At 39.0% G+C, this 26,763-nt stretch overlaps 1 long non-coding RNA gene across 2 annotated transcripts in view; it reads left to right on the forward strand.

Moving 5' to 3' along the window:
• The first annotated feature begins 1,298 nt into the window (after positions 1-1,298).
• LOC124237025 (uncharacterized) overlaps positions 1,299-26,763 on the forward strand; it is a 137,488-nt gene continuing 112,023 nt past the window's right edge. Inside the window, exon 1 of one of the 2 annotated variants that reach the window (XR_006887915.1) lies at positions 1,299-1,448. This is a non-coding gene — a long non-coding RNA (uncharacterized LOC124237025). Of the gene's footprint in view, positions 1,449-2,215; positions 2,288-26,763 lie in introns of those variants that run through there. The other variant, XR_006887916.1, reaches the window with a different exon arrangement.

Below are 26,763 nucleotides of genomic sequence, written 5' to 3' on the forward strand. Positions count from 1 at the left end.
CACTTGAATGTGTGTCTCATTTACTCTTCATAACCCATATGAAGTGAGTGTTATATTACAGGTAGAGAAACTGAGACTCAAATAGGATACAAACTTGCAATTCATTGAACTCCTTTAAACTAGCCAGTGGGGCACTGGTCTTTCTTCTCCATAATTGCCTTTATTGCCCCACATTCTTCCCCTCTGGTACTCTTGGCTCATTCTTTGTGCTTTTATGATACACAGCTCAATAATATGCATAGTATAAAACCTGCTAACATTTTCTGAGCCCAGACTATGTGCTGGGCATTGTGCTAAACTGTTTTCCATTAATTACCTCATTTAATCTTTGCAGCAACCAAATGTCACAGATACTATTGTTAGTACCGTTTTATATATGAAGGAACTGAAGTTAAGAGAGATGCTCCTGGCGGCAGTTTGCAGCAGTGTCTGGGGATGCAATTTTCCTACGAGAAAATGGAGCATTTTAAAGCTTCGCTGCATTGCCCTGCATCAAGAATAAGTGAACCAGATTCAGAATTCTTTTAATTTTTGAACGTTAAAAAACTTGCAATCCTGTTTTAAAATGTGTGTGTGTTTGTTTTTTTCTGGAATCAGGGTGGTTTGGAATTATATTCTTTGTGGTATGTTTCTTGAAAAGTGGAAAGTTCTCTTGGGCCCTGGTTAATTCTGGATGCTTCCTCTTCCCCTGTCTTTCTGTGGCTCTCTGTTCTGTTCTCAGGACAGTCACCATTAGCTTGCGTCTCCTGAAGGAACAAGTGGAGCGGGGGCAGGGTGTTGGGTCTCTGGGAAACTCATTTGCATACTTCTTGTTACAAAGGCCGACCACATCCCGGGTAAGACAATGTGCTGTCTGATAAACAGCCTGCGTCCCCCAGTGTCTGCCTGGAGCTCAGCCAGCGTGTGGTCCGCCTTTGTCACAAGGTGCTGTTTATTCTGCCTGGAAGTCCAAGGACAGGACAAACCAGCTAAATGAACCTTTTATTTCCTCTATTCTCTGGCAGAAATTCCTTGGGTCAAAAACATTTATTAATATTAGATTCAGGGGGAGGCAATCAGAATTCTCCAAAGAAGCTTCTCTAACACTATGGAAAACCTCTAAGAGGTTTTTATCTTCTTTCTAGCTCTGAATTCTATGGGGATTGGGAAAACTAAGAAACTTAGAAAATAGAGTGCGAGGGTGATATAAAGATCAAAGTTTGCCAAGATGTTGTGTTGAAAAATATTTATTTCCACATCTGTTTCTACGTGTTCTCTTTCTCTTTTCCTTCTCTCTCCCAACCCAACACACAGACAAAAGGAAATGAAGGCTTAGACAATTAATTAGAGACTGCTGGACGTGTTGTTTAAGAATCTGGATAATTGAGTTCTAATTTCTCCGTTCTCCCTACAATTTGGTAAATTAAAAAAAAAGATTTTGAGATGCAGTCTCATTTATGGCCATTAAGGTAAGAAATCTCTCTTTATGCTACCCTTTCATTGTTTTTTCTTTTTAACTCCCTTCAAAACAATTCAAGATTTCCTGCTCTGCTTAAGGTATTTTCAAATCTAGATGTGGGACATATTTTAAGATATATTTTAATCACAAATTTTACTGGGGAACGTAGTCACTCGAGGAAGGTGCTCTGTGATACAGAAGTTGTCTTAATATTTTTTATCAGTAATTTCTGTAAGCAGACTTTGTCTTGAGGGAATAGCATATGCAGCTATTTCCTTTCTGCATTTCCAGTGATCTCTTAAATATATCACAGCCGCTCATCTGTGGCTAGTCCCACATGTGTAGGGAAGAGTTTTAGTAAAGTATTGGCTGGAATCCTCCTGGAGGTACTCGTGGAGGATGATGCTCGAGATGCTATTACAGAACCGTTTGAAAAAGACACCAGTCGGCGTTTTGAAGGATTACCGACATTTCTAATAAAGCCTCTGAAGGGATTTCTGGCAGCTGAAGAACAATAATATGATAGAGATTGATTATTTTGAGGTTTAGAAGCTAAATACTTGCACGTGGTGAATATTGAGGTTTGTTGTGAAAATGAAAGTTAGAATTGTATAGAAAACTTTGTGAAGGAGTAGCCTGGGAGCGAGACAATATCAGCTTTGTCTGAGCGATATCACCTTTTGTGGATTAGGAAAGGTCACTAAACCTTAGTGAACGGTTTTTCCTCTGTTTTCATCATACCAGTCCTCAAGATTCACGGTCAGTAGCAATTGGAAGCTGACAAGGACCATAAGCTGACTTCTCTATAGAGGCAGTTGTAAAAAGAGCAGCCTCCATAAACACTGTGAGGTACTGAATGAACTCGCTTTTCTGCTTCTTAGCTGTGTGTCTTCGGGCAAGTTACTTAACCTGAGCCTCAATTTCCTCCTCTGTAAAATAGGGTGATAATATCTACCTTGCTGTATTTTGTTGTGAGCATTAGATGTTTATAGTGTAACCATGTCTGGCAAAATAGCCCTCAGCAAATGCTGTTTGTTTCCCTTCCTGTCTCTGCCTCTCTCCTTATTTTGTGCTTGCTGTCTTAATAGGTACTTGAGGTTGGGCATGCCGCTTTACTTCTCTGAGCCTCATTTCTGAAATGAGGAGTTAATGTTCGAGGTTCCTCCTGGTTCTGAAGTTGTGTAGTATCGTGACTTCTGAAAGGAAATATTTGTAGTCAACTATCAGGAGTATTAATGAACTAAGACATGGTTTTTGAATGCTAAGATGTGCAAATGTAAGATGGTGCGATGATGGTGCCTCCTTTGTCCTGTTTAGTAGCATCTTCATATTGAATTTCACAAAATCTTGGAGTTTGGCCGTTTTCATGCTCTCTTTAGAATTGTTGAGGACTCAAGCCATGGGACGACGAGTTCTCTGTGGTAGAACAGTTGCATATGGTACAGCTGTTCTCCAGTTTCTGGTTTGCTCTGGGGGACCTTCATCATCATGGGGCTAAGGAGATCCTGGAAGGCAGCCAATAGGTTTTTCAGTCTCTGTAATGCTGGTGTCCAACAGACTGCCTGGCAGATAGTAGGTAGGTTCTCCATCAGCGTTGTCGAATGAATGAATCAAGTTGATATCATTTATTGACCACCTACACAAGCCAGGGGCTGTGCTAGAGTTTTATTACATTACTGTATTTATTGTGATACAAATCAAGTAGTAATTTTCTTCTTACACTTTGGGAAAGTGGATGCAAGAAGGCTGTCCACTGTCACATTTCTTCACTCTGCTTCTCTAGCCCTCCACTTTCCTGTCTCCTCTGGCCCTGGGTACTTTGATGAAATGGATCACGCCATGGCTGCTTCACAATCTCATATTTGAAAGGACTACAGGCGTTTAGAATGCACGTATTTTGCTGTTCAGTGCTACGACCCGATTCTCCTCCGCAGGGAAGTCTGCGTCCTGCCGTAGCTATAGCTCAGCTGTTCCTGTAGGATCCTCTGTGTTTTACGTTCACAGCTTCCTCCAGGCGCTGGTGCCGACTTTTGATTATCGAAGGGAGATCACTGAGCGTGGTGGTTATTATCTGGCTCCCTGCCTCGGGAGATTTTACCGCTCATTAGCATCTCTACCAGAGGGTGGGCGAGGGAAAGCAAAAAAAGCTGAAACTCAAACCAGTGCATTTTGCTATTTGGTTACAGTTCTGGTAAATGACTGGACCAGAGGAGAAGGAAATTGAAGTTGTAGGGTTTCCATAACCATTTGGCCTGTTTCCCAAAGGTTTCGCTGGCCAGCGTGTTTGAGGATAGGAAGTGGCTAGGGTGTGGTTTCAGACCTGGATCTTGTCTCTCTCATCAGAAAAGATGGGATGAAATCTATAGGTCATTCCTATGTTGAAAAAGTGGTTGACCGGACTTATACATATGATTAGTGCTGGAACACTACGTGTAGGGTTTGTAGGCCAATAATGTGGTTGTGTACGGTGGAAGTTGGCTTGTTTGTTGTGGTTGTTTTTATCTTAAATTCTTTGACATTCAGGGCATGGGACAAAAGTGTATAGTTTTGGTTTGGCATTCTATAACTATCCAGCTGAGTTAATTTTTTCTCTACTCTTCTTTTATGGGGTAGCTTAAGGTTTAGAGTTTTTTCTTTGTAACAGAATCTAATTCAATTGTGGCATTTTTAAAATTATTTTTTTGTATTTGTGCCCAGAGCCTTCTGGGTTATTGGTAAACTTTAAAAAATGCCATAGTGCATGTAAATATATAATTTAAGAACCAGTCATGACTGAGGCCTGTGATATCCTTTGGAAAATTCTTCCTTGGAAGGAATTCTAATGAACAAGATATTTTCTGGTTTCCTTCTTGCGTGCTTTATTAATAATAATGCTGTTAGTTAGATAGAATCTTTTTTCCTTCTACGATTAAACTTTTCCCTATTCTCTTTATCAGTAATCAATTCTATTGCAGTTATTAATAAAAAAAAAGTGTTAAACTTGTGATAACAAACAACTAACATATAGAGATGCGAACAGTGGGATTCTTAAAAGTTGGAATTTTGCGGATGTTCTTTCATAATAAACTCGATGAAAATGAATTACAGGGCAACTTCATTAAACCACAGTTGATTTCTTCAAAAGAATCTTACATTTTAAAGAACATGTTCTTTCACCAGTTAACTAGATTCCTTATTTCTTTATTTTTTTTAATAAGGATATTGGATAACTTGCTTGGCTATTCAGAACTATTTTGTTTTTCCTGTCGTTTGAATTCCAGATTAAGACGGTTTAATTCTTTTAAGTAGTCGAAGAGACTAACGTCTGAATGAAACACTCATAGAATTTACTGAATATTTGTAACTGTGCTTTGGACCACGGTGAGCAAGAGTGGTTAGGCTCTGAAATTTTGCTATTCAGAAGATACGGTGATCTGAATCTTCATTCTTGAATATGTCACGGTCTGGTAGGAAAAAGCTGTTGTGTTTAGGAAAAATGAGCTTGGAGCTCAGTTCTAATAAGTAAGATGCATGTCTTACATATACGAACTCTGAGTACATGCACCATAACAGTTGGTTGTCTTTTTTCACTTTTGGCATGGGAATTTATTTGAGAAATTTATTTAATTTATCTGGTGTGGGAATTTATGTTAACAAAATGATACTTACTAAATTATTTATCTTGCTATCCACTGGTGGCTCAAAAATGAACTAAGCTTGTAATATTTCTTGGAGCTATTTTATGTGGTAGCCCTAGAAGCTGAGACCTTCTCAAGTCTTTAAGAAAGTTATAGTTGATACAACAAAGCAACATACAGTGCCAGCATCATCATAATTTCTGGAATTTCTTCCTACAATGCCAAAGAATTTTTTAAAAAGTTTATCTTGTAAAGAATAAAAGTAGTGTCTAAAACATGTATAACAACTATTTATTGATGTTATTGTGAAAAATAATAAAATGCACAGGAACACAAAATATTGACAATGTATGTTTTCTTAGTATTTAGTACATTTGAGCCTGAACTCAGTCTTTAGCACGTGAGCTTTAGTATCTGCCAGGATGAGTATGTTTCTCCTATCAAAAGACTGTCTTCCCCAGGCACCACTTCCTTGGAAAGAGGCTTTGTTGGTGATTGTATATGGCTATTGGTTCAGAGTGTGAGCCACGTTTGATACGCTGTGACGACCATTCTTTTTTTTTTTTTTTGAGGAAGATTGGCCCTGAGCTAACATCTGTTGCCAATCCTCCTCTTTTTGCTTGAAGAAGCTTGCCCCTGAGCTAACACCTGTGCCAAACGTCCTCTGTTTTATATGTGGGAACACATCATAGCATAACTTGATGAGTGATGTGTATGTCTGTGCCAAGGATCCAAACCCCCGAACTCTGGGCTGCTGAAGTTGAGTGCACAAACTTAACTACTACGCCACTGGGTTGGCCCCTCCAACCCCATTCTTTTAAATGTTTCACTGCCCAACTTTATGTGTATCAGGGTTGGGGAAGGAGGTAGCAGGAACTATCTTCCACAATGGAGTATTGTCAGTCTTGAATGAGGAGCTGAAGGAAGTTGTGGAACTTCTAACCTCTTCTCCTGCATCTTCATTCTGCTCATAATGGTTAATATTTGTTTGCTATGGAATATCTTCATAATGACCTTTCATGGCTCTTAATTCAGCTTTTTCCATGTCACCAAGTTCCCAAGGAACAACTTTACTCTGTTGTCTAAAATTTTTAATTTTTAAAGTATATGTAGTAATACTAAGTTAGTAGTAAGTGATTTTAGAAAAAATAGGTTAACAGAAATCAGCAGAGATGTTTGCAAAGTATTTTATCTAATTCTAGATTTATAAATCCACACTGTGGGTTCTCAAAGAATATTAAACAACATTGCATAATAATATGTACCTCCATCTAGTTTGGAATGCTAATGGAAGAAACTGATATTTATTGGGTACTTGCTGTGAATTAGATACCTTGCAAAGTCCTTATACACACTAGTGTATTTAATCCCTTTAGGTGGTATTACTAATTTTAAAGATTTTAAAAGGTGTGACCAAGTTTCCCAAGGTCACACAGCTAGGAAGTGGCAAGTAAATGTTTTATGAAAAGGCAAGTTCTTCGGACTACATTGCTTCAGTCTGTTTTTCTAGAATTCCTAGGTCTTAGCTGCTAGTGAAATAGATAATATTTGCCAAATATATAGCATCACATATTTGAGCAAATTCTCCATGGGTGCAATGATAAAGCAGTATTCTACCTAACACAGATGTTTACAGACCCGTTACCATCTGCCTGTCCTCCATCAATGGGCTAATCTGGTCCAGGGATTCTTCCTTCAGGAGACATGCAGTCATGCGCCACATAATGACATTTGAGTCAATGACAGACCGCATATGTGACAGTGGTCCCGTAAGATCAGTCCCATACAGCCTAGGTGTGTAGTAGGCTACACCATCTAGGTTTGTGTAAGTGCACTCTATGATGTTCGCACAACAATGAAATTGCTTAATGATTAATTTTTCAGAACTATCCCCATCATTAAGCAACGCATGACTGTAAATGTTTTACTGAGTAGATGGTAAGGGTCTGCTCCAAGTGGCTTTTCCCTTGATGCTAGGCAGCAACTTAGGTTTTAAGTCCCAGGATTTGCTTTGTATTGAGGAAGGTCTTAGGTAGAATTTACGTAACACAAAACCAAGGTGAGGTCTCTGAAAGGACTTTACCACCTCCTGCTATCTTTTAACTTGAGCCCATATGGAAAAGTAAACTGTCGACTTGGTGGCATTAAGAAAACTCCTCCTTAAAAGCTTCACCCTTCCTCTTCTAAAGGATTATAGTCAAAGGCCGGGATTAATTTCTGATTAGTCTTAAGCAATAATATATTAAATGGATAAGGAAGAGGTGGGTATATCATGTTAGAACTTGGGCTTGGTCAGCCTCGGGAGCATACCTGAAATCAACTTATCCAGATCTGCAGGAAGGGCTGGAAAAGATCTTTGGTGTTGAGAGAGGAAATTTTCAGTTGAAATTACCTCCTGGAGAGTCTGAAGTCACATTATCAGCGTCTTATTTGCTTTTTCTTTTCTAGTTATGTAAGACATTTATATTTGTTATAAGAAAGTTAGCAAATATAGATGGACAAAAAGAAAAAAACACCATAAAAGGGAAAATTACCCCAAAGAAAAACATCTTATTTCTCATCTTGAGTTAATATCTTTTAAACAAAACACTATATACTCTTTCATTGCTGTAGTGAATGTTTCTTACAACACTGATCAATTAACATACTGTGTTATAGTTTCTGTCACTACACTGTAAATTTACAGACAGTAAATTTACATCATAAGCTTGGCCTGATGTTTTCAAAGAAATTCCTTTTTATTAAACAAATTTTAAACAATACATAACAACTGTCTTTCTCTGACTTAGAATTACAAATCCCAGATGCAAGCATAGCTTTTTAAAAGTCACAAAAACAATCTTTAAGTAAACAAAATGAAGTGGGTCACAAGTAAGCGGTTCCATGAGTCTACGGCTTGATGTGCAACAGGGATGAGAGAGGCATTGCTAAAAATCAAGATGCTCTGAAAGAAATGGGCAAAAGGGAGTCTTCTCTACTGTTGGGGCCCTTGACAGAGTGCCAGTGTTGGAAAATGAGTTAACTTTTGCGGCCGTCAGAACCATTCCAGGAGCCTGAGAAACTGGAGTCCGTGTTCCAGGCAACCACCTTCGATGCATTTGATCAGGAACCTGAAACAGTAAGTCGGAGAGCTGGCTGGCCACGGGAGGAAGAAGCTGCCAGCAGGCATTTCCTCTGGTCTAAACCATCACCCTTTCCTCCTCTTGGCCACATTTGGATGAGGATGTTAGTGGGTAAATGGCATGATCTCTTTTGGGGACTGACTCAATCTGGAGAGAGCCCTGCTCTCTCAGGGCCTCTTCCCTCCTACTAGCCAGTGGGGGAAATTTACTGGCCTCAACTCCTCAATTGATCTCTTACAAAGGACATGGCCGTGGGCTGGATTGGGGATATCTAATCTCACCAAATAGACATCACAATTTGAGACTGAGTAAATCCACATGAAATGGTATATTAACTGAAATTAAAATGCAGACTGAGGGACCTGGGTAACATGACAACTTATATTCGTTTAATGCATTATAAGTTAGTATCATTATTACTATTATTATCTCCATTTTACAGACAAGGAAATTGAGGCAAGCAGAGAATGAATCTTTCCCCAAATCACATGAAAATGATGTCTAAGTTTCCTTGTAGCTCAATATTAAATGTTGAATGATCTACATCTTCTTTCCTATAAATCCAAATAATGCTATTTCCTGCCTTTCTCTCTTCCAAGCGCTGTTTCTACTTCCACACTCTCTGTCTCTCCATAGTCCCCTGAAGAAGCCGTGGATGTTAGGCTCTGGGCCCCTTTGGTTATGCCTTCTCCCTTCTCAATCTCTCTCCTCTCTATTTGCTTAAATTCTATCTGTTTTCTCAGGATGACCTCGGGTCCCACTCTTTTGCCAAGCCTTCGCTGGTCTGTCCAGCCCACAGAGATCTCTGTTTCCCAAAAAGCTCCTCTGGCATTTCTTAGCTATAATACTTCTTTAGGGCTTACCGAATGCCTAGCAGTGGTTCTTAAAGCCCAGTCTAGACTGTAAGTTCCTACAGGGCAGAACAGCCTTGCATATAGCAAATTTCAGTGAACACTGGTACTTTCTCTCATGCTTCATTATGTACTTTTCTTCCTGTATAAATATACTTAGAGAACTATAATCTGTAACCTCTAAAAGGAATGGCCATACGATCAACATCATTATTCATATTGACATAGTCCATGCGAGAAGCAATCAGAGGACATGCTAAATTGAGAACTTGAAGCCTAAGAAATATTTATCCCAGCTTAATTTTATTTAGTATTTCTATAATAACTGAAAAGGATTTATGGATTCAATGTCATATACCAAGCTTTCTAACTCCTGTACACTTTATTTTGTGCCATGTGCTTAAGTGCTGGTAAACTGAAATCACAGACCAGAAAACTAAGGAGATACACTGTTCTATTTCCTCAAAGTCAGGCTTCTCCCCTGCAGTTGAGCTCCTATTGAATGCTAACTCACGTCCGTTTCATCAAAGCCTTCTTCAATCCTTTTTTAGAGTCAAAATAAAGATCTGGATAAAACCCAACTATCTGCAACTTAATCCTGTTGATTTCAAAACCCTTAGCACAAAAGGAAAATAAGGCCCAGTAACTTTAAGGCACATGCATTCTGCATAAGTTTTATCCAAAGATACAGGGTCCCAGGTCTTAAAGGACTTAAGCCTGAAGTTTGCAACTTTGATAATAAAGGATGTTTTGTGTTTCAACAGCATCTGATGTTTAAAGATTAATCTGTCTCTAAATCCATCTTGAAGAGCCCAGATGTGGTAAACAGACATGATTAGACCCACTTTAGGGGAAGGACTGGAATTTTGCCTTAAATGGTACCCTTCAGAGACCAGAATCTCCAGTTTGACAATGTACATGGGTAAAAATAAATGAATAATTTCTGACTCTCCATTTCCCTTTGGTCTGTGAAGACAGCCAATATTAGCTAATTGCCAGCAGGCAAATGATTAACGGATGCTGTGAAGATTTGAATGAACTGATGGAGGGCAGCAAGAGGGAGGAACGAAACCGGAAGAGACAGGACAGATAGAGGATATTTTTCTGAAGAATACATCGTTGATTATTTTTTTTGGCTTTCCTCCTTCAAACATCCCAGTTCACAGGGTGATCATAATCCCAGCCGTTTATATTTACATAATGCTTTACCACTTGCTTTCACAGATTTTATTCCCACTTGATCAGAGGATGTCTGCTTTGTGCTGCATACCTAATCTCGAAATAAATCATTTACTATATGAGGATTTAAACAAGTCTTTTGGATAAAAATTCATTACATATTTATGAGCACTGTTTTCAAGAATTGCTTTGAAAGAACTATTGACGTTGCTTTGTATTAGAGAGCTGAGCTTAATCTCATCTGATTCATCCTTGGTTTTATTTTCCAGAGGTTCCAAATCATGTTTGTAAATCCCCGAGGGCCCATTTCCTCCTTGTAAAAGGGAAAACGTTTAGGTACGAGTCAGGAACTCACACACATTCTCCCACTAGTCTCAGGATATTGGGAAAACCAATTTTCTGAAATTAAAATGGCAGTCCCTTTTGTGAAGCAATAATATCAATGATGGTAATGATGACAATAAAATGTTGGGGCTCTAATTCAGTACAGCAGGAGAGAGGAGATTGTAGTCTGTTAAAAGAAAGTCCTTTGATGTCTGCTGTGGGGAGGGATCCCAGAAATGGTTATTATTCACTTTTAAAATGCATAAAAACGGCTGTGTCCCTGATTTATTTTATTTATTTATAGGTTGTTTATAAAGCTTGTTACCATTAAACCAGTTGCTTCCTGCATAATCAAATCCTGAACAAACTAGGAGAAAACAAAAGACAATTGCATGTAACTGAAATTATCTTTTGAGCTCCTGGGAAGAGAAAGGAAAAATAGAATAAACATTGTTTAGTGATTGCTACAGTTTAACTCCCATCAAAGATTATGCTTTTTTGAATTAAAATTACTAGGGGAAGACATTCTTTTCCTTTTTAAAGAAAGAAGTGGGGAAAAAAAAAAATGAAAGCAAGGGCAGCTTTGCAAGGCTACTGGTGCCTGAGTAGAATTGCTAACTGGTTCCTTCTCTCGGTGCTGGGCTGTCTGTATTCACTGTATCACAAGCTTGAAGCCAGACCTCATTTGACTGAGCCAAAAAATGGTCCTTTTGTTGCTGTTTTTTTCCCTAGTGTCATCTCTCATGGTTGCCTGGGCAACCAGTGTGTATCCTTTCAGCATAGGTTACTGGGCCCCAGGAAGGAAGTGCTCCAGCACTGGCCTGCTATTTTTATAGAACCGTTACATAATACAATCTATTAAAGCTTCCTCTTGGTGTTTTATTGCACAAAGGGGAAATTAAGTTTGATGACTCCTAAATGTTGGATGGAGGATGTCAGGTGACTCGGACTGTTTGGCTCAGGCCACAGAGCAACAATATTCCTATATGCGATTCAAGGAGAGCTGATATATAATCACATCCTTGGCAGTGTTCGCCGGCCTGCGGATGGTTGGAGGAAACTGAGCTCTCAGCTGCTCAAGGGTGCAGGTTTTGTCGAACTGCACAATGCTCCCTCTCTGGTAGGATGGCAGTGGACAATGAAACACTATTCACAGTTAAGGGCAAAGAGACTTTTAAAGGTGTAGCACATATGCTTTTAATAGGCGGGATGATTGCTGGAGAAGAGAATTGGATTGAAAGGCAGAGGACCAGGATGCTCTTCCCAGGACCGCCACTGAAGCATTGCATGAATGCTGTGCAGACCGCTCTCCCACCGTCGTCAGCTTTGCCTCTGGGTAACTGAAGTGGTCCCAGACTGGGGGCATGAGGAAAGGGAGGACAGAACAGCTAAACGTCTTTTTAGTGGCAACCCAAGGCCACAGAATCTATTTGCACTTGCAGCACGACTTCGGGGATTCTCCACTTGTCACAGGAACCAATAGGGAATGCCGGATCTTAGCTCCCTTTAGTCCTGCCTTACTTACTGGTTGCAGTTTGCCACCAGTCTGAGTTAAAGAAGTGGGATCAGAAGCTCTGTGCTGGAGCAGAAATGAACCCTTTACCTCCAGGGGAGATTTATGGGCACGAGTGACCTGAGATTGGAGTTCCCTGGCCTAGGGAGGATCTCAGCTGGCCACTCTCTCCTGTCTCTTCACACTCTCCCTCTGCTGTTTTATTCACTCCCATCTCTTCAAGTAACCCTTGAGGCCTCTGACTCTCAAATCTGTGTCTCCAGCTTGCTTTTCTTCTAGGCTTGTCCATCCTGTGTTCCCAGCTGCTTGCTGGAGAACTTTTTCAAGATGTCTCACTTTACCTCAAGCTCAACATATCCAATACGAAACACAATTCTTTTGTTTCCGTGACTATGACTCTTGCTGACTCTCTGGTTTCTATGAATAGCCGAATTTAGAGAACGCCAAATGCTGCTGATCATCTGGGCCAGTCTTTCCATTTTATAGATGAAGAAGATGAGGCTGAAGAGGTTAAGTTCAAGGTCAGCCAGAGAGTTGAGAGCAGAGGGAAGAACTGTTTGTAATGGAGCTCTACTCCGTTCCACCCAGCTTGATGTCTCTAGGAATTTTGAGCCCTTCCTCACCCAGTCTTATCAATCCTTCTGTCATGAACTCTCATAATCAGGTCTTTCTTTCCCATTGCCACTCATACCACAATCACTGAGGTCCTTATTTATGTCAAACCTAGAGTATTTTCGTTTCCTAATTGGTTGCTGCCTTCAGCCTCTACCCCTTGAATCAATATTGTATTTTACCTCTGGAATAATCTCACAACTTTGTCATGTTACTTTATTACGCAAACATTTTTGATTGTTTATAATATATTCAAGTCTGAATTTAACTTTCCATAATCTGACCCTCCCACCCCCAACTTGTTTTCTAGCTTTATCATCCATTCCACTCAGCGGCCCTCTGTTTGGCAAGATTTGTTTTATCTGTGGTTCCCTTTTCACAGGTCAGGGATTCATTGACTGTTTTCCTTTTTGAATCCTATTGCTTCAGACAGGATGATTTCTGATGAAATGTTTCCAATCTTTACTCTCTAGGATTTTCAGAAAGTGATATGGAGCTGATAGAACAGCAATGAACATTTCATGCAAATCTTTAGTCACTCTTTCAGAACGTTTCATTGAGTATTTACATTATGCTCTAGCAGTAACCAAGAAAGATGTGGCCGCTGCTGTGTTGGAGCTTATTAAGTGCAGAAGGCATGACATAAAAATTACATAGCCATTAATATATGGTTACACAAAGAACTAATTTTAAGGGCTATGAAACACAAGTGAGAGTACATGAGAGCAAATAATGGTGGGGAGTGGAGGTGAGGGTGGGGGTAGGATGGGATAAACTGGGACTGGGAATTCAGAGAAGAATTTCCTGAGGAAGTGACATTTACACCCAAACAAGAAAAACCAGATAGGCTGGAGAAGCAAAGGGAATGAGTAAGACAGGTCTGTCTAGGCTGAGGGAACAGGGTGGTGAAACCCGGAGAAGGCAAGGATCTGGAAGTTTTGCAGCAGCGGAGAGAAGGCTGGCATGCTGGTTGTGTATACCGGGTTTGTATAGCAAAAGTTGAAAGAGTCCCCCCAAAGCACACCATCTCCATGTTGGCTTTACCGTCTATAATAAGTCAGATTCTTTTGTTTTTAAGGGAACACTTCTATTTGGTAAAATTCCTGCTCAGAGAAGTATACAAATAATTATGTATCACTAACAGTGTTTACTTTCTTTGTTTTAAAGATAGAATGATTTAGAGGACTGGGGATTGGTTTTGAACTTTCCTCAAACCACTGACTTCGGCAGTAAAGTTGAATTTATTATGATTTCTTATCCTAGGAATTTGACCTTATTTTCCCTGTGGGAAGATGTTTTCTTAAAAGTGTAAACTCAATCTCAGTAAATGGCTGGTTCACTCTGGAGTGGTAGACTAAGGGAGCTTCTAATTGTTTAACTTATATTCATTAAAACGAGAAAACATGGCCTCTTAGATAAGGGATTAAAGTAGTCTTTTATTTCCATAAATTCAATTGAGTAATGGAAGAAAGTGTAAGATATGTGAAAGATATGGGTTTAAAACTTGGAGATATAGTTTAAATTCTTTTTCTTAAAAACTTTGACCTAAAAAAGCTACTCTATGTAGAAGGGGAAAATATTCGAGCTAGAATCATGTACGTGCCTTGGTTCTGTTAATGTCAACAGGAAGGATGGAGAACATTTTTATTTTCTCTTTCCCTTTGGCAAGCTCTCAGCCCAGCTTCCTATGGGTGGAAATGGGTAATAAATAGCAGGGTATCCAGTGACCTCTTTCTAGGCCTCCTGGTTACTAGCATTGGCAAGAACATCACTCCCCTTTTCTTTCTTCTTATTTTTAGAGTGTTGATTTTTTTCTTTCTTAGGGTTGAGGGTAAGGCAAGGGCCTGTCATTATCAGGGAGTGAGGTGAACCACAGAGACTGGTTTCCCAAGAATCTGCACCCCGCTGCCAACCTGGTGGGTCAGAGTCATCATCTTTCGTACCGCGGGTGGTTTTCCTGTGAAAGTGAGACTTCCTTTAAATTAACATGAACACACACGCAGGAGCGGTGGGCGTGCCCCTCTCCCCCCACCTCGTCTGATAACTTGAGAAAATATACCTCTAGTCCTTATTCTCTTCTACGAATGGTTCCCTCTGAGTTGAACTGCAAGTAAAGTGCTAAGTAATTTCTGAAGATGAGAAGTCATTACATTTTTTTCTCATATTTTGTGGCAATCCACCAAATACTTCTCTGTGGCTTTGACTAAGGGCAGGATTTCCCCTTCTATTAGTGAGCAGAAAAAGTAATCTATAGTTTTAGAAAGGATTTGGAATTCCTGAAAGAGAAATTGTTGCAACATTGGAGGTTTGGGCCAGACTAAGTTATTTGGGGGGCAAACAGGGGAGAAACAACAAGGACAGCAATAGTTTTCTAGTTGATGCCAATCTACCTTCATATGCTTTAGGTGTAATCAGTGTATCAGTGAGCTGCTATAAGGAAATAACAATATGGTAGAGTTAAAATTCTTTGTTCTCATTGGGAGAAAAGAGAACTTTACCTTTGGGGGGGGGGCCACTTCTGCATTGGGGGAAGCCACTTTTTCCTTGGGCAAACTAAATAGAATCCACTCATCCATTTCTTTTCAAATTAAAACGCAAAGGTCCTTTTTCAGTGACCTTGGATTCTGTAACTAAGTGTGCACTTATTGGGCCTGGGCACTTGAGCTCGATTATTCCAGTCTCCTGGTTGGAGGGCCATTGCTCCCTCAATTGTGTCTTCTACCTGTTGTTTCAGTCTTATGAGCTGTTTGAGCATCATTTGAGGAACTGTAGTAGAGAGCTGTGTCTGGCATTACCTTTTAAAATACCATTATCATTTGAGTCCTCGTGCTTTAAAAATGTTTGCTTTCTCATAAAAGCAATTGTAAAGTTGCACCACTGAATTCATATGGTTGTTTGGGACAGGGCACTCGTCCTTCCTAACAAAGTCCCGGTTTTATTTCATTTGTGGTTGCCTCACTCCTGACGTTACGTACGTCCTCTCTGGCTGCTGCTTTGTAGGTTGCTTGTTAAGACAAATGAGAAAAATAAAATTTTGTAGAATTTTTGCTTTATTGTCTGTTGGTGACATTAATAGTTATCTGATCTTAATAACAAATTCTAAGACAAGCAACTAACTTTCCAAAGCCTCACACTTTTACCAACCCCTTTCAGTTTTACAAACATGATTCTCAGTGCCTTTGGGCATCAGCCAATCAAGATGATGCAAGAATTTTAACTACTTTTAATTCCATTATGGGGAATAGGTTTAAAGTTGCAGAAGTTCAGACCTGGAAGCTACTTTGAAGATCTTGTCCAATTTCTTCTTACACAGATAAGGAAATAGAAAGTGCCTCGGATGAAGCCACACGGTCATTATGAACGTCAAGCTGCAGGCTGGCTGTCATGTTGGGGCCCATGTTGTACTACAGTGACTGCTTCATGTACCATCTCACGGAAACCTGGCGCTTGGCCAGGTGTTCTGTGTACCTTCTGGCTTTGAGAGAGCCCCCGTTGGAATCCTTGTACTACCACTAACCTCTTACCGCCTCATTTTTTCTCAGCTGTAAAGTGGTGATAATAATCGTTTCTACCTTTTAGGGTTATTATGGAGATTAAATCAGATAGTCTATGTAAAAAGTTAGCCCATAGTAAGTACTCTATAAATGTTAGTTATTATTATTGTTAGATTTAGTTTCATTAATCTAAAATATTTTTAAACCATTCTGTTGTAAATTCTAACTATCAAAACTAGTAACCTGTTATCAGTTCGCCCCTTTCATCGAATATGTTTGTTAAATGTCCACTATGTGCAAGACTCTGTTCTGGGTCTTTTGCAAAATAGAATTATGAATAAGAATTCCTGCCCTCTAAGGGTCTATGTGTGGCAGGATATAAGTAACATGAAATGGGGACAAAAAAATGATAGAAGTAAAGTTTGGTGATATGATATATTATCTTGCTCTGTGTCCATCCTTCCCGTTACTAGCATGTCATTTACCATTTTTCCTTTATGAGTTTCTCTCCCAGCAACTTCACTGAATTTTTACAACTTCCAGTGACTTAAACTCTTGATCTTTCCCTGATGGAGACTAATCCCACTATGTTCAGGAAGACTGTTAAGATCATCAACTTCTTCCTTCCTCCCCCGGTACCGCCTTTTAACAGTCTGCAGCTTTCCACGTGTACATAGGAGCAAGATTACCTAATGGACGTTAGCATTTACAATCATTTCTGAGAACATGATCGTCTGAGGATAAAGGCAGATTTTTCTTACTGAAAACTGGTATCAACATTTTTTCTTAAAGCTTCTGTACCATGAAGTTATAAAGAGCAGAAATATTCCTCCTTCTGTGGAACCTCCAGTCTTTTACCAGTATTTCCATCCATTCTAGGGCCGTGATTCCTCCTTAGGCCTCATGTAAATTCATATTGTGTTCTTAACCTTTTCTCTTGGCTACTGTCTGCTGCTTTACCATCTACATTTTCTTTTTCTTTTTTTTTTGAGGAAGATTAGCCCTGAGCTAACATCTGCTACCAATCCTCCTCTTTTTGCTGAGGAAGACTGGCCCTGAGCTAACATCCGTGCCCATCTTCCTCTACTTTTTTATATGTGGGATGCCTGCCACAGCATGGCTTGACAAGCAGTGCGTAGGTCTGCAGGGGGATCTGAACTGGCAAACCCCGGGCCGCCGAAGTGGAACTTGTGAACCCAACCAGGCTGGCCCCTACATTTTCTGTTTTTTGCTATTAAAAATGCCTGGATCTTTTGTCTTCAAGAAACTACCAAGTAGTCTCCACTCCTTTTTATTTGTAATAACATCTCATTAAGAAAGAGAAAATCGTGTTTACCTGCCTCTCAAGAGTAAGCCTCTCAAGGAATGTGTGTAAACATTTTATACCCATATTTCCTCACTATCTGCCCTGCACCCTACCTGCCCCCCAGCCCCTGCAATCTACCATTCGACGGAAATCACTATACCATGGTCATCTTTTGTCTCTACCCAAAGTTTTTGCTTCTGATTTTGCCTTCCAAAATATTAATCATTTCTGGTCTGACATTAGTGGTCGCAGAGTTTCATATTTATCCTCACACACCCATAATTTTTTCTCTCTTCTAACTGAGTATTCCCAGCAATCCCTTCTTTTTTACCCTTGGAAATGCAACCTCTGACATAATTTCAAGTTATCGGCCATGTCTTGATGACTCATAAATCCATATATGTAGTTCTTGCTGGATTGGCCACATGTCCAATGTAACACACTGGTATCAGAAGCCTCTCCACTTGAAAATGCCAACACCTTAGGTTGCACCATATGAAGTTACCAATTTAGTAGGTTAAAAAATGGTCAAATAGCTACTTTCTATGATTCACCCAAAGTTATTGCTTTCTCCAAACCTTCATTTTCTTTAACTAGCCTCTTACTCTCATTGACAGTGCTGGACACTTGGTTGGCAGGTGTGTTATACTGGAGACATCTGCAGTGGCACCCTCCTCCATCCACCCCTCCATTTCCCCTCAGGAGAGACAGCTTCTAGCTAATCTCTGCTTTTTTCTTCTTCCTAACCATGTTATCCCTGGCCTGCCGTAATGAAGCTTACACGCCTCTTTTTATAATCTGATTTATGCCCAGGAGCACTGATTCTTAGGTAACATGCGTTTGTTTATTGTCCCTTCTTTGGAGGGTCCTTTGTATCTCTTGCCTGAAGTTGAAAATGCTTGTGCTTAGGGGCTGGCCCTGTGGCTGAGTGGTTAAGTTTGTGTGCTCTGCTTTGGCAGCCTGGGGTTCATCTGTTCGGATCCTGGCCATGGACCTACACACCACTCACCAAGCCGTGCTGAGGCGGCATCCATACAGAAGAACTAGAAGGCTTACAACTAGGATGTACAATGATCTACGGGGGCTTTGGGGAGAAAAAAAGAAAAAGAGGAGAGATTAGCAACAGATGTTAGCTCAGGGCCAATCTCCCTCACCAAAAAAAGCATACCTTTAAAAAAAAAATTGCTTAAAAAAATGCTTGCGATTAGACACAAGGTTCTTTCTTTCTCACTTTTTCAGTGTATATCTCCTATTCAACCCTGGGTCTATTATTCTAGTTTAATAAACCACAGTTTAATTTCAGTAAGCTTCAGTTTTCTAATCTATAAATTGGGACTAATAATATTAACAGTCTCGTAAGGTTGTGGTTGGAATTAATTTAATATATACAAATCATTTAGAACAGCACTAGGGACATAGTAAGCCCTTATTAAATGTCAATTATGCTCAAAAAAATCGGAAGATTTATTATGTTGTGATGAGGTCAAATTTCTTTTGTTGTTTTCTATATTATTGCAAAAACAAAACAAAGCAAAACCACACTCAAAATCCACAGCTTTTAGAGGATTCAGGTTTAATTCTGGGTCTGTAAACAGCTTTTGGTTAATTCTTACTTGTCTTAATTCAATTTCATCCTCCTTAATTATAGTACTCTTTAATGATGATTTAAAAAAAAAACTAAGAAAACAGGTACTCTTTAGGAGGTATTTAATATCAAGTATTCTAATAAAGGGTTGCTATGAAGAAAATCTTTTGGTAAAGGTGATTCTCAAACTTTAGTTTGCTGAAATGGCCCGAGAAACATAGTAAGGGATTTGCACTGCGGCAATGTCTTTGAAGTCTGGTCGCCTGCCTTTAATTTTGCAGTAACCGCCTAATCTCATTAGATTTCATACACTCAGTGTTTGCACTTGCACAAAAGCTGTCCAAACAAAGCCAAAATGTTGACACCACCGTCCTGTGATGGCATTTAGAATGAATATATTAAACACACTTGCACTAGCGTTGCATTAAGCTAAGAAATAAATTTTGAACTTTGAACTCAGCAGGATAAAAAAGCTTTACTTGATAGCTGAGCAATTGTGTTGTGGTGTGGTGTAGGGAATTCATTGTGTTGTGAAAGAATCCAAACTTGCAGACTTTCTCTGCATACAGTAGGCTCAAGTAAAGACGGAAAGGAAGGAACAGTCCTCAACTCCTGTTGTTAGGGACCTAAATGGAAGGTAAAGTGGGCTGGTGGATTTGCTTTGAAATTCAGTGAATAAACTTTGATTAAATTCACTTCAGAGAAGGGCTCATAATGAAAAAATATCTCCTAGTTAGCGTGTGAATTAGAGTATGTCTTTATTCAATTCCCTTTGCTAATTTACAAATTGAGAAATTTTCTTAAAAACTCTGGCAATCTTATCCTTTTTATTGAAGGTTTGGAAGCTGAAGATTATAAAGAGAGCTCAAATAAGACTTCTTTGTCCCTTCTCATAAAATGAAGATAACAGCAAGGCTGGAACTGAGAACCAACTAAATCTAATGGCTAGGGGCTTGTAGTGGTTTCTAAATGGATAGTACCCAAAAGAAATAGATTTCCCCATAAAATATGTACAAATGTTTATAAACCTACATATCTGGAACAGGGCCATCGATTAGGAAGTATGTGCCAGCAGCCTTCAATCAAGGGAAATAGTCATCACAGAGTTCATATACTAAAGTTTGTACACGTTGCTCACTGAGTCTCAGAGTTCCTCAGTCCAATTGCTTTCACTCTTACTTTACATGGTTTTTTCCTTGAGTCTTTGCTTTTGGCTTATATTAAGGTCTGTTAAAAGAAACACTATTTGAAATATATTACACTAGCTATTGTCAGAGTGCCAGTGAAGACGTTGTCTATTCTGTCTTATATCATCCTTTTTATGAAGGCCATGAAAAAAGTCCTCTTAGGTCTTCACGTCAAGAGTGGTAGTAGCCTTTCTGAAGAGCCATCTTGTTTTTATTTCCTGAGCCTTGTGAAGTTGGAACTAATTGGTCACCTTTCCATCTTTGCTCTGACTTCCAGGAAGCTTAGAGCTCTGTGTGCTACTTAGTGCTGGCGATTAGGGAGGGCTCCGGGGGGTTCAGTCTGTGTGCTGCTCACTCTTGGCTTTATTACTTACCCATTCTTGTTTTCCTTTTGTTCAAATTCCCTCAACAATCATTTTCTTTTTAATTGCATAATTTTAAAAAACTGTCACAAATCCTTTGTGGAAAGGGATATGTATGTCTACACACATTCATAAATTCATACATTAATACATTCATAGATCCATACTTGCAGCCTGAATGATTATATGGCTTCTAAAACCACAACAGATTAGGAGAGGAATGATTGCTAGAAAAACGACGGGAAGAATGTCAACTCATATGACAACTGACAAGCCATTGAGAATCCCAGAAAGCTATCAAAAGAGACAGGTGTGGGAACTCAAAAAGCACAGCTGCCTGAGAGCGTGCAGTGTGGGGCTGAGAAACCCTACATGTCTGTCTAGTCCAAGGATGGGTGATATACTGCAATTCTGCACCTGCTGTGATAAAATGGCCTCACCAGGAAGACACGATTGTAATATATTCCATATACTTTATCACACAAGGCAGTGTGCTGCTTACTATTGGTTAGAAAGATGTTCCTAAAAAAATTGGGTCTCTTTAAAAAACTAAACTTCAGTTATTGAGAAAATTAACTTTGCAGAAAAAACCCTTACTTCTCAGTGAGGCTGAATTAAGATGTTCTTATAAAAGCATCACATGTAAAACGTCTATTGCATGACCAGGTTTAAAATTATTATTTGCTTCTGAACAAACCACAGCAATAAACGCATTCTAGAAGACGGTCTGCTCTTTTGCATGACCTGAGCTGACCTGCCATCAATGACAACTTTGGCTCATTGAGGGTGAGACTGTGAGGATGATTCAGCATCCATGAAGGGGAGGTTTAGTTACCAAGGGCTGAGTGGGAGGTTAGTTCAAATGTAGGTTGGATAAGAGCAAACCATGGTCCCTCTCTTTGTCTCAACTACTTATTCTTTTCATAAGATGCTACAAGGTCCTTACCTTTCTGGCCTGCAGAAAGAGGAATGCGTGTTGCAATGAGAGACAAAGGTACTTGTTTCTCACTTGCGAATGAACAAAGACAATAGAGACAGTACCTGAGCTCACGTGGCATAGTGCTTAAAAGGATGGACTCTGGAGCAGAATTCCTGGGTTTAAATCTTGGCTCCACTACTTCCTAGCTATGTGGTCTTAGACAAGTTACTTGACTTCTCTGTGTCTTAGTTTCACCAGCTTCAAAACGGGACCAATGATCTCCCATACCACAAAGGGTGGTTGTGAGAACTGCTATAAGTAAAGTGCTTGAAACAGTGCCTGACTATATTAAATATATTGTATATTATATAAATGGCAAATATTGAATAGTACCACTAATTAGTTAATTATTAAATAATGTTAAATATTACCATTGACATCAGAAGAAGGGAGAAATTTATTCAACTTCTAAGGTAATGTAAATTACCCCCTTCTCTTCACATTACATTAAATTTTCTCTTCACATTACATTACATTTGCAAATACGTTTGTGAATATCCTTATTCTATTCTGTTTGCGTGTTTCTGAAAACAGTTAAAAGGCAGTAGAGTGTGGAGAAATAGATTTGTGTTTTGGCAGTAGAAGTTGTTAGGGTCTATTAAGAATAATTCCATATACCAAACCATAGATCTCACTTTTTTAAGTGTGGCTTTAATCTTATTTTAAAAGTAACATAACCACATTAAGAAAATTTGTCGATTCTTTATTTAGTTCAACTGCATGAACGAAGCCACTATTCTGGAATAAGCAACATGTTGGCTTTCCATCCAGTCTCTTTTTTGTATATGGTCATGTGTGGGTATGTCTATGTGTTGATAACAGTGATTCTCAAACTCTTTCTTTCCTGCCATACTTAACGAATGATTGCTTAAACATACTTAAAATATTCCTATAAGCATTTCCTAGCACATTGACTCTATTCTACCAACTTCATTGAAATGCAAGTACAATCCTTTACAGATTTGAACATCTCAATAGATTACCTGCAAATGAATGTCAAGACGTTAGCTCATTGCTAGTTAAATGGTTATAGTAGTGCTGATCAGGCACATTTCTTTTCTCCTTTTTCATTTAGTATTGTTGATAAGCATTTGCTGTGTAATTATGAGTTTTAGAAATTATTATGAAAATCTCTCAAGTATACACACACACAAAAAAGGGCACGATAATGAACCCTATGGACCCCTCACCTGGATGAAACAATTATCCACATTTTGTCACACTTGCTTCATCTTTCTTCTCTCTTTGATGGAAGCATTTTAAAGAAATCCCAGGCATTGTGACATTTTGGTATTTCACCCCTAAACATTTCAGCATGGGTCTCTAAAATAAGTAATTTTTCACATAACCACAACAACTTTATCACAATTAACAAAATTACACCTAACTGAGGCCATATTCACGTTTCCCCAAAAGACCCGGGCGGGACGTTCTAAATTGGTTTGTTTGGTTCAGAATCCAGCAAGATCCACACATTGCATATGGTTGTGTGTCTCTTAAATCTTTTTAACCTAAAATCATGTCATCCAACCTGGTAAACACCGGCTGCGAGTGACTTTTTGAATTGAAATTAATTGAAATTAAATGAGATTAAGAAGTTCAGATCATAAGTCACACTAGCCACATTTCAAGTGCTCTGTAGTCATGCATGTGTAGTGATTAGCATATTGGATAGTGCAGATACAGAACATTTCCATCATTGCAGAAAGTTCTATCGGACAACAGACTCTAGAAGATTACCTTTTCCCCCACTTACCCCCAGATTGCTGAATTATTAAAGACACTAGGTCAATTGTCTGTAATTCTGGATTACTTACTTACTTATGGACTGTTTAACTTGTTCTTCTCAACCTGGTATTTTCTGTAAATTGGAAGTTTTATCTAAAAGTTTGAGTAGATTCAAGTTCAAATATTTTATTTTTATTTTTTTGACAGGAACACTTCATAGGTGCTACTGTGCTAATCATGATTTTTATGATCACTCGTTTTCACTGAGTGTATACACAATAATATAATACTTGTTGTATTTTATTATTGGATATTTAGTTTGTTTCCTTTTTTTTAACTTTATATATAGTATTGTCCCAAATATTTCTGTGAATAGAGATTTTTCTATATTTTCTATATTTAATTTCTATATCCTGAGGTATTTCTTTAGGATAAATGACCAAAAAAAGAAATTTTATGTTAAAGCTGATAGTAGTTTTATGGCTCTTGATACATATTTTTAGTTACTTTTTGAAAAGCTTGTACTAACTGATGCTGTCCCCAGTAATACATGGGTGCTAGCTTTACCACATCTTCTCCAGCATTGAGTATTCTCATGGAAATGGTCACAGTTTTTTTCATTTTAATAGTGCCTTACAATTTGAATCCGTTTTCCTCTAGGCCTTTCTTACTGCCTCCTGTCTTGGGCAGGCTCACCCCAGTGAGGCCCTTCTTCCCACAGTGTACAGTTTCCAACGTCTTAGGCTTGGAGGCAGGATGCACCAGGCGGCTTTGCCCTGGGCCCTTCCTGCCCAGATCCTTTGGGCTAATTATCCCCTTTCTCTCTTTATGATTCATTCTGAGCAGGCTTAGTGGTTAATCTTCCATTTCCAGTTTTATACTCTGTTCCTCCCCCTTGCCTAGATTTGAAACATCCTTTCCTTCAACAATTCAAATGTCTTGACTATTCATTTTCCCCTTTAGTTGTCAATTCTATTCCCTTGTCAGCAACAATTTTTATTCTTACTGGCTTAGTCAGGCTGTCTGCCCTGGCTTTCTTTATAAGTGTTTTTGTGTAGAATTTTTGCCTCCTAGGAAGCCCACTGTAGCATAACGTAATTAAGTGACAATATATGAGGTGCCAGGGCTTTACAAGCAGTTAATGACTGGTCTGAAAATTTATAAGCAAGAGGTGAAATCAAAGAGAGCCAAACACTCAAGTTCTATATAAATTTAAAAAAAAAACCACATTAATGTGGTTCAAATTGTTGTTTAACAGATGTTTGAAAAGAAGTACATGAAAACATGCATATTAAGAAATCTTGAAATGCAGTTGCATATTCACTAACACACCTCCGTCTGTGCCTTGTGTTGCCTTTTCCAGTCTCCCCCATTTGTGTGCCTCCCATAACTTTCTTCAGCAATTCTTTTCCAGCCTGCTGACCTCTGACCCCACTTTGATTCTTCATTGCTCCCTCTTACATTTTCAGTAAAAATAAAACGAATGTGACTGAGGTCAGAATCTGACTCTTTATCCAAAGCTACACATGCAAGATGCTAACTAGTCCAGAAAATGTGTATCATGGGAAAGTTAAAATTACAGTGAGGAACTTAACTTTGGAATTTCCTGCCTGATCTGTCTCTTAAGTTAATGTTTTAATTTGGTGTCCTTCTTTGGCTTTACATGAAAAGTTGGAGCTGGGGTGGAAAAGAACAAATCAACAAACAAAAAACATACCTACATGGAACTTATTATGGCTGCGATGAATTAAGACCACACAACAGCGTGTAGCTCTCAGGTGGTTGTCCTGAGTGTTTACAAAATCTTAGAACATCGACCAGACTATATGACCAGATAGTTAGAAGGATTGCACTGCATATGTACAGAGTGGTTTTTGGATTCCTGATAGCTGTATCATAGCTTCAAATCTTATTTTCCATTTTCTCTGGAGCTCAGAAATAGGCATGTAGAAAGTGCTACTTTTTAAAAAATGTTCAGCCAAATTGGTACTCTATACACAGAACTCTCTGAAATGAATTTCCAATCCAAGAAACTTATCCCCACTCATCCCAAATAAATTTAAAGTGTTTGATCATCTCATACCAGGGTGGAAAAAGAGTTTATGGATTATATAATGAACTGTTTCCTTCTAAAGGCATCATCTGGCAGAAATTTATTAATTATAAATATGTAATAGGTGAAAATCCAATCAGGGTTATCAGAAGATGTGCAATTCACCTAGACTGTTTTAGCATTCAGCCTGTTCTATTTTTGATGTTGGAATTTTAGAGCAATCAACTCAGAAATGAAACTAAGATTTTGAGAACTTGTCATGTTTTCTTTTAGGAGGTTATGAGAGCCAAGTCTTGGACTGCTGGGTGAGGGAATGGGGTCTGTGGCTTTCGAACTCGTAACTGTGTTTAGTATTTAGTCCTGTTATTGGCTTAACTTTCAGGGCTTTTATTGCTATAGGGCCATTTTCAAATGATGTTCCAGCAGGCTCCATTTACCTTTCCTTTCCAGAAACTTTTAAGGAAAAAGGATCTATTGTGAAGTACCAGTAAGCCTGAGTCCTGAGGCAGATGTGGATCATTCTGGTTCAGGTTTGTGGATGTTTCTGGCTCTGGGGAATTTGTTCATAGTGACTAACTTTACCAGGAATTTACTGAAAAATCAAAAATCCCACTTCTCTAATGTATGTAGAGACACATCTGACCCTGGGTCAAGGTCTTGCCTCATCTTAGGTAGGTTAGGATTGAGTTAGAGCCAAAATGTTTGGTGGTCTTTCGGGGGAATTTCTATTAATCTATAACATCCTAAAGGTTATTCTTCTCACCATGGATATTATATAGAAAGAAGTGAAAAATCCTCTAGAAGCAGAAGCATCTTTTAGTTAGTGTTAACGTTGTTGACACTTTCTTACTATGAATTAGTCTATTTTTTTTCACATATTGAGTCATGAAAAATTCCCTCCTATTAAAACATTGCCTCATCAGTAACACGTGGACAATTGAGCAGCGACACTGCCCCAATGAGAGTGGACTGGACAGGTCAAGGGCAGGGAGTCAATGGGGCAGTGTGGTCAGGGCAACAACCAGGGCAGAAGGCTGCAGAGCCACCAGTGTCATAGTGCCAGCTCTTTGGGAAGTCCCAAAGACTCAGATGTGGTGGGCTCATATTTTACCACTTGAAAGTACAACTATTGATCCAGAAGAGTTAGGGGGTAATTGTTTGTTTATTTAATTAATTAATTTATTCGGCCTTTTTCCACCTCTAGTTTTATCGAGGTATAATTGACAAATAACATTGTAAGATATTTAAAGTGTACAACGTGAGGATTCAATGTACATACACATTGTGAAAAGATTCCCCCCACCAAGTTAGTTAACATATCCATCACCTCACCTCTTTTTGGTAAGAACATTTAAGTTCTACTCTCTTAGCAAATCTCAATTATATGACACAGTGTTATCAACTATAGTTACC

Source organism: Equus quagga, chromosome 3, assembly GCF_021613505.1.
Source record: "Equus quagga isolate Etosha38 chromosome 3, UCLA_HA_Equagga_1.0, whole genome shotgun sequence".
Classification (NCBI taxonomy): domain Eukaryota; kingdom Metazoa; phylum Chordata; class Mammalia; order Perissodactyla; family Equidae; genus Equus; species Equus quagga.